The sequence below is a fragment of the Oncorhynchus nerka genome, linkage group LG4, assembly GCF_034236695.1.
Source record: "Oncorhynchus nerka isolate Pitt River linkage group LG4, Oner_Uvic_2.0, whole genome shotgun sequence".
NCBI lineage: Eukaryota > Metazoa > Chordata > Actinopteri > Salmoniformes > Salmonidae > Oncorhynchus > Oncorhynchus nerka.
Window position 1 is genome coordinate 85,102,837 of NC_088399.1, and position 8,820 is coordinate 85,111,656.

At 40.8% G+C, this 8,820-nt stretch overlaps 1 pseudogene; it reads right to left on the reverse strand.

The window, feature by feature from the left end:
* The window catches only part of LOC115115609 (syndetin-like), a 136,936-nt pseudogene extending 128,705 nt beyond the window's left edge, over positions 1 to 8,231 (reverse strand).
* Between the last annotated feature and the right edge of the window lie 589 nt (positions 8,232 to 8,820).

The window sequence follows — 8,820 nt, forward strand, 5'->3', positions numbered from 1 at the left end:
CCTCTTATGGATTTGAAAGCTATATGGAAACTACCTCTTGCAGATGCCATCACCAATCCAATGCTTTTAATGAACAAGTGTTCATTTCAGGAGGAATGAGAGATTATTTGGATGCATATACAATGAGCTTGAAATAAGTTAATTGTAATCAATGGCAATGCCCGTCGCTTCATGGTACTGTGGAGCCTAGATTAAATGTCAGTGAATTATTTGAGTGCCCACAAAAGCATCTCTTAAAATGTAGTAGGGAAGAAAAGGTTTTGAGTAAAAAAAAAGAAGAATATCAAAGGAATTCTACTATATTGGCTCAGCTACTTCGTCAGAGAAGTGAGTTGAGTAGGTCATACACATAAAGAGCCCCAGAAAAGGCAAGAGGCATACAAGTTTCTAAGGGCTACAAAGAGAGACACCTGCAACAATAACACTTATCTGTCAGCGAATAAGAACTGATCTCCTTTAAAGGAATATGCCTACATCCCAAACAGCACTCTATTCCCTTTGTAGTGCACTACTTTTAAACAGGGCCCATTTGGGATGCAAAAGCCTACAATAGTCTAGATCTGAAAGCCAGCCCCACTGTGTGAAGGAGTAGGATGAAGATGCCCCTAAACACTGATCTGAGGTCAGTTTTGAAAAAAACAAGCATATGGAGAAAGACAGAATTTGCAGATAACAATCAGTATTGCCACTTCCGTTCCTAGACATGTGAAATGGCTGTAGCTATCTCACTCATTGTCATGACAAATGTCAAGAGAGCAGAAACAGACTAAAACCCAGGCTAGCAAAGCCTTGTAAGGTCACACTAATCCTAAAATGGCCACCTTCTGACCCGCTGCTCCCAGCAGGTACTGGATAAATTCATCTAGACCCGCCCATCGATTGAGTCTTCATTGGATGGCAGCATCCGTCAATCAAACTCAGCAGCACTCCTCTTCCCTAGAGATAGCCAAATGCTACTACACCAGGGGGGAGATGAATGGTTTGATCCACAGCCAAACCAGTTTGAGCTATGTGAATAGTATGGTTTGAACTCCCTAATGTATGCAAATCCCCCCCACATCTTTGTTTGACCCTCTTCTCCAAGCAGCAATGCCAAGTCATACATACTCCCTGGAACAGGTGTATGTGGGTGTAAAGGGGTGGATACTAAAAGATGGACATGTTTTCCCTCTCTCCTTCATAGCACATTGAAGCCCACATGTCGACCAACACACGGCCTCTGTAGAAGTCAGGGCATGTATACTTATTGCGCGTCACTGAGCAGAGCTGTTGTGAAGGAAGTGAGTTTGTGTTTATGCTGGACCTCCCATCCTCACCTACTGTCAACCAATCATGTCAATGCGGAGCTATACGGAGTCCTCCGCATTGTTACAACATTTGGGAGGCGCGCCGCGATGCAGTACCGAGCTCGATTTGGCCTCTGCGTGCCTCCGCCACTGCATCACACCAACCATATGGCACCGCCCACCACATTTTCAGATCAAGCATAAATTGTCTCTAAGCCTTATAGGTGATAAATGGTGTTCCATTAAGCACCGAGGCAAGAGAGAGGCAAGCCTATCAACCACCTAACATGCTTGGAAGAAGCCTTGACTGTTTCCGAAGCAGGAAGCCTACATTGTTCAATATATAGTAAAGTACCAGGATGTAATCCAGTTAGTCCACCAGCAGCTGATCACTATTGGAGAGTCAGGAAAGCCGTTATAGAGCTTTGTCTTAATCATGTTACCTTTTCCCTTGGCTTTCTTTCACCGACTGATTACGCTGCATACAAATGCATGTTCTTATCTTAATGTGACATGTTGAAATCAGTTCCTGCAAGAAGCCGTCTGACATCAACAGCATTTTTCACTACTAGGATTGTAGACTAGGCTCTATGTGCACATTCAAAGGTACAAGACAAATGTAAGCTAAAACGTATTTGTTTGTGAAGTAGGCTAGCTTAAGTGTTGTTTGTGTCATGTGCGTGTGTCTCTGTGTTTAGGCTGACTAGACTCCTCTAATGAATGGATATTTTTCCTAAACAGACAGTCTTTTTGAAGGGACAGCATTGAAGCATCTCTTTCAGCGCTGCCTTGTTCTACCCTTAAACGAAAGTCAAGGACAAAGATGAACAGAACACCTTTTCAAGCAGTTGATTTGGTGTAGTTTTCTTTATGTGCAAACGAAAGGATGGTGTAGGATTTTTTATTTTTTATAATCCACTCCAACAACAGCATTAAAATACAAGTAGGGCCTATGAGCCCTGGACAAATATAGGGCAAATATAGTGCTATAAACTGAATAGGTTAACATTTGGGGAAGACACTGCCTATGCGTTCAATGTGACATCATTCACATAGGCTAAACCTTGACAGCCTAAATGGATCTATACCTTTCAGCAGTCGGCAGTCACCGATCCACACAGACAGGAGAAAATGAACTGTGGAAGTTAATAACAGGCTCAGAACAGAGGAAATGAAATGTCTTGTTGAATCAACATCACCCTGTATGGCGGGTAATGGGGTTGGTCCCGTTCCAAGTTCTATTCAGCTGGAGCTTAAACAGCAAAGTCAAAGGAAAGTGGCTGGTGCGGCTCCTGAAGAGTGACTAACATTATAAACAGGGCATTGTGACATTCTTTGCTTCAAGCAGCGCTCTTGACAAAGTGAATTCGAACAAGTGGCTAATGACTGCCCCTCATGGCTAACAGCGACTGATTGCATTTTCTAAGCAATGGCTCACTCTCCCGTCCAAAACGCTGAAATACTGCCTCAGCAGGACAGCTACCCTATACATTATCCTGATTGCTGTCCTTGACATGAGGACTGTTGTCTGGTGAATGACCAACCTCAATCTTTCTGACACTTGGCTTCTCTGTAGTGTGATGTAGGACAATGATGTAACAAGCCTTGAAGGACTAGAGACATATGATAAGGCAGCTCAATGTGAATATGATGTACACCTGAAAGACAGTGGTTACATAAAGCATGTGACTCCTAGTGACTCCTAGTGTTTCGTACTTTAGCAAATTGCCTTAAGTCTGCAGGAGACCCTGGCTAAATCTAAGACTGAAATGTAATAGCCTTCCTCTTGTGTGTTCTCAACCTGAGCTGTTCATTCAAAGGATATGTTGTGACACAGATTAACACTCATATTGCATGTCACACTGTCCTCTAGTGCTAGGTTACAGTGACAAATGAAAATGCTAAGAATTACAGGTAACCAACAATGATTTAATGTAGAAATGTACAGGAACAGTCTATTGGAAGTAACTACCATACTGAGGGAGAGCTATCTGTTTTAGGTCAGTAGCTAAAACACTGTTTGTGGATAGCTGGGAGTAACACTACAGTGGGGCAAAAAAAGTATTTAGTCAGCCACCAATTGTGCAAGTTCTCCCACTTAAAAAGATGAGAGAGGCCTGTAATTTTCATCATAGGTACACTTCAACTATGACAGACAAAATGAGAAAATAAATCCAGAAAATCACATTGTAGGATTTTTAATTTATTTATTTGCAAATTATGGTGGAAAATAAGTATTTGGTCAATAACAAAAGTTTATCTCAATACTTTGTTATATACCCTTTGTTGGCAATGACAAAGGTCAAACGTTTTCTGTAAGTCTTCACAAGGTTTTCACACACTGTTGCTGGTATTTTGGCCCATTCCTCCATGCAGATCTCCTCTAGAGCAGTGATGTTTTGGGGCTGTTCCTGGGCAACACGGACTTTCAACTCCCTCCAAAGATTTTCTATGGGGTTGAGATCTGAAGACTGGCTAGGCCACTCCAGGACCTTGAAATGCTTCTTACGAAGCCACTCCTTCGTTGCCCGGGCGGTGTGTTTGGGATCATTGTCATGCTGAAAGACCCAGCCACGTTTCATCTTCAATGCCCTTGCTGATGGAAGGAGGTTTTCACTCAAAATCTCACAATACATGGCCCCATTCATTCTTTCCTTTACACGGATCAGTCATCCTGGTCCCTTTGCAGAAAAACAGCCCCTAAGCATGATGTTTCCACCCCCATGCTTCATAGTAGGTATGGTGTTCTTTGGACGCAACTCAGCATTCTTTGTCCTCCAAACATGACGAGTTGAGTTTTTACCAAAAAGTTATATTTTGGTTTCATCTGACCATATGACATTCTCCCAATCTTCTTCTGGATCATCCAAATGCTCTCTAGCAAACTTCAGACGGGTCTGGACATGTACTGGCTTAAGCAGGGGGACACATCTGGCACTGCAGGATTTGAGTCCCAGGCGGCGTAGTGTGTTACTGATGGTAGGCTTTGTTACTTTGGTCCCAGCTCTCTGCAGGTCATTCACTAGGTCCCCCCGTGTGGTTCTGGGATTTTTGCTCACCGTTCTTGTGATCATTTTGACCCCACGGGGTAAGATCTTACGTGGAGCCCCAGATCGAGGGAGATTATCAGTGGTCTTGTATGTCTTCCATTTCCTAATAATTGCTCCCACAGTTGATTTCTTCAAACCAAGCTGCTTGCCTATTGCAGATTCAGTCTTCCCAGCCTGGTGCAGGTCTACAATTTTGTTTCTGGTGTCCTTTGACAGCTCTTTGGTCTTGGCCATAGTGGAGTTTGGAGTGTGACTGTTTGAGGTTGTGGACAGGTGTCTTTTATACTGATAACAAGTTTAAACAGGTGCCATTAATACAGGTAACGAATAGAGGACAGAGGAGTCTCTTAAAGAAGAAGTTACAGGTCTGTGAGAGCCAGAAATCTTGCTTGTTTGTAGGTGACCAAATACTTATTTTCCACCATAATTTGCAAATTAATTAATTAAAAATCCTACAATGTGATTTTCTGGATTTTCTTTCTCATTTTGTCTGTCATAGTTGAAGTGTACCTATGATGAAAATTACAGGCCTCTCATCTTTTTAAGTGGGAGAACTTGCACAATTGGTGGCTGACTAAATACTTTTTTGCCCCACTGTATATATTATACATAACTGTACAGTTAGGTGGTTTATTGGTTAACAGTAATGCCAACAACTGTCTGAATGCAGTGAAATGAAATAGCATCCGAGAGCTCTACTAAATTGAGCTTCATACAAATGGAATTATTATACATCTCTGAAGAGAACTTACATTGCTTGAGATCCTGAAGTTCTCCACGAGGCTGAGGTCTGCCATGCTCTTCTGTGGGCTTGTCAGACCCTGTCAACAAGAACAAGGATGAAGTTGGTAGCTTACAGCAGACAGGTTTATCTCACTGTATACTGTGTGCAGCAATCAATAGACAAAACGGCCCTTGGCTGAAGTCACACTGGTGAGTTACCGTCTGTGGTGTTGACCTGCAGTCTTTATCTGAGTACTAGGTGTTTGTGAAGTGTATGCCACAGACTGACATATAGATAGTACTGCATATTATGACTCTGCACATAACTAGCTAGCTATAGGCAACAAGATACAGATACGTACATCAAGAATGTCTGTAACTGATAGGCCCTGCTATTCATGTAAGCTAGCTACCTAGTAGCAAGCTGACATTACCTTGCTGCAAGGTGAGAACTTGTCCATTGTTTTCGCCTAAATGTCACTTGCTGCTGGCTAATGATAAACTTCTCAGTCACTCAGAGCACGGCTGTACCTTGCAAGCGAGAAAGCTAGCTAGCTAGCTAACATGCTTCCTCCTAAAGGTGCCGTCAATCCAGCAGATTGTAACATCTCTGTAAAAGATACTGTAACCTACCTCGGTGTAAAAATCACCCAAAATCTTAAGGATGTGAATGATCTTAATTTGAACCCTGTATCTGAATCTGTCAACAACAACATATATCCTCATGGTTAGGGAGGGATTTAAGTATTCAAGGAAGGGTGCGTTTATCAAAAGCTGAGGGGCTATCTCGTGCATCCTCTTTTTTCACATATTGACATTCCCAAATCCACTTGCTGTACCTTAGATCGGTTATTGTACAACTTCATGTGGAAAAACAAGCCACATAAGATAAAAAGAGATGTTATCACCAACAGGGTTTGTGATGGCGGTCTAAATGTCTTAGACTTCACTCTCTTCAGTCAGACTTCAAAGGTCAACTGGGTTAAAAGGTACATCAAAAATCCTCATAGTTTCTGGAATATTATACCTCATTTTGTTTTTCAGAAGTTCGGAGGGCTTAATGTTTTACTACAATGTCCATATATTGTGGGTAAACTTCCTGTGAAATTGGCGGCTTTTCACAAGCAGGCTTTAATTTTTCTTCTCTTTTTCAACTTTATTTAACCAGGTAGGCAAGTTGAGAACAAGTTCTCATTTACAATTGCGACCTGGCCAAGATAAAGCAAAGCAGTTCGACACATACAACAACACAGAGTTGCACATAGAGTAAAACAAACATACAGTCAATAATACAGTAGAAAAATAAGTCTATATACGATGTGAGCAAATGAGGTGAGATAAGGGAGGTAAAGGCAAACAAAAGCCATGGTGGCAAAGTAAATACAATATAGCAAGTAAAACACTGGAATGGTCGATTTGCAGTGGAAGAATGTGCGAAGTAAAAATAGAAATAATGGGGAGCAAAGGAGCAAAATAAATAAATAAATACAGTAGGGGAAGAGGTAGTTGTTTGGGCTAAATTATAGATGGGCTATGTACAGGTGCAGTAATCTGTGAGCTGCTCTGACAGCTGGTGCTTAAAGCTAGTGAGGGAGATAAGTGTTTCCAGTTTCAGAGATGTTGGTAGTTCGTTCCAGTCATTGGCAGCAGAGAACTGGAAGGAGAGGCGGCCAAAGGAAGAATTGGTTTTGGGGGTGACCAGAGAGATATACCTGCTGGAGCACTTACTACAGGTGAGTGCTGCTATGGTGACCAGCGAGCTGAGATAAGGGGGGACTTTACCTAGCAGGGTCTTGTAGATGACCTGGAGCCAGTGGTGGGCAATGTGCTGGGCTTTGCTGTATAAACACAACTTTTCACCTCATAAATGTTTTATATGGAACAATGGGTCGATATGACATGGAAACAAGATGTTATTTTACCGTAACTGGTTCTCGAAAAACGTTGTCCTTTGTCAGCCAACTAGTTAATATTAGTGGGACTCTTATTTACGCGGAGAGAATTTGTGGAAAGACACAACTTTGAGGTTTCAAGCAAGGATTATGACACTGTTATTAAAGCTATACCTAGTGGGATAAAAACATTACTTCAGAATAATGCATATTTTGGAATATCTCCAATTGTAAGCGATATTCAGGTGAATGGCATTGGTCTACTAGATACGAAATTAAACCATTTTTTATTAAGGGATATTTTCTACAGGAAGTCTATTCCCTCTGCGATATTTTGTTGGGCTTCATCGTTTGATGTAAACTGGCGCTGTGCTTGGCTCACTCCACACACATTTATGGTGACCAATAAAGTAAAGGAGATCTCCTTTAAGATTATCCATAGATTCTATCCGTGTAATAGCTTGATTTCTAAATATATACCTGATGTTACCAGTGAATGCAGTTTCTGTGAACTAGAAGCTGAATCTATCGATCACTTATTCTGTCATTGTTTATATAGTGAAGTGTTCTGGACTGATGTAAAACTATATCTTGGCCTAAAATTGCAAACAACCATTGAAATGTCTACGTTTGACATATTATTTTACTACACAGATTCCACAATTGAACGTGAGTATGTCATAAATCTATTTTTTTTATTAGGAACATTTTTCATACGCAAATCAACATTTATGAAGAAAAAGCCGCTTTTCTTTTTTTAAATCTGATTTAGAAAACTATTTAGTTATTAAAACGTATTAAAAAAAATGTTTTAAAAAATGTATTCGCTACATGTCTGTATTTAAATTGATATGATGTACATTTGTGTTGTTTTTTTCTCTTCTTTCTTTGTGGAATCCCTCTGTCTGTTATGTTAATGTTTTGCATGTTACTGTTAAATAAAAATGTAATTAAAAACATACTTCCTCCTTCAATGAGACAGCAATCTATATCTTAACTGGGATCTTGTTCTGTGGTTTAAATAGACCAAGATCATCGTTACCAAGTATATTGTTATCGGATCAGATGTCAACTGCAGTGCAAGCTAACGTTACACGGCTAACATGCTACGGCTGTGTCAGTGCAAGGCGTTTGACAGGCTTCGGGGACTTACCTGCCGGGCCATAAGTGACTTTATCTTCTGCATCGTAAAATAACGTTTTGTCCAACAGATAACCGGTTCATTTTAGATGATAATGCTATCAACGTTTCAGCTCCTGCTCTCCGCGAGAGAGAGGCCATGTTAGTTATCTATCACGTTATTATTTCTTGCTAGATGTGGGAAGTGTAGTTCAATGGGTGCTACAGAGCGTGACGTTTTTTTCTCATGCTGTCAAAAACAGTAATTTGTTTATTTTCTATTTAAGTTTTCTACAAAAAAAATGTGCGTGAAGTTGTTTATTGAATGCAGTTCCAGCAGAGTAGAAGTGAATGCTAACCCACAGGTTTAGAACAAATATACAGATATGTATCTCATTGAAGATCAGGCCATTTCCATTTACTAAAGCCACATACTGTACTGTGCCTCCATTCCTGTGGCTACTGCCGTTCCTGTGGCTACTGCCGTTCCTGTGGCTTTCCAGAATTGTAAAATAGAAGGTTAACTATACAATTTGACTTCAAGGTGTCTCCTGCAACCTCACCTGAACATAGTAATGACAATAGTAGGCTACTTACTGTAAGTGATGTGGTCTTTTGGTTAGAGACAATTGTCATAAGGTCATAAATAGGTGTGTGTGTGGTAGTAGCCCATCACATAATGCAGCATTTTGATCATGTAGCCTATCTTCCTACAACTCATGAATTAAATAGGATAGTAATTGAATTGCT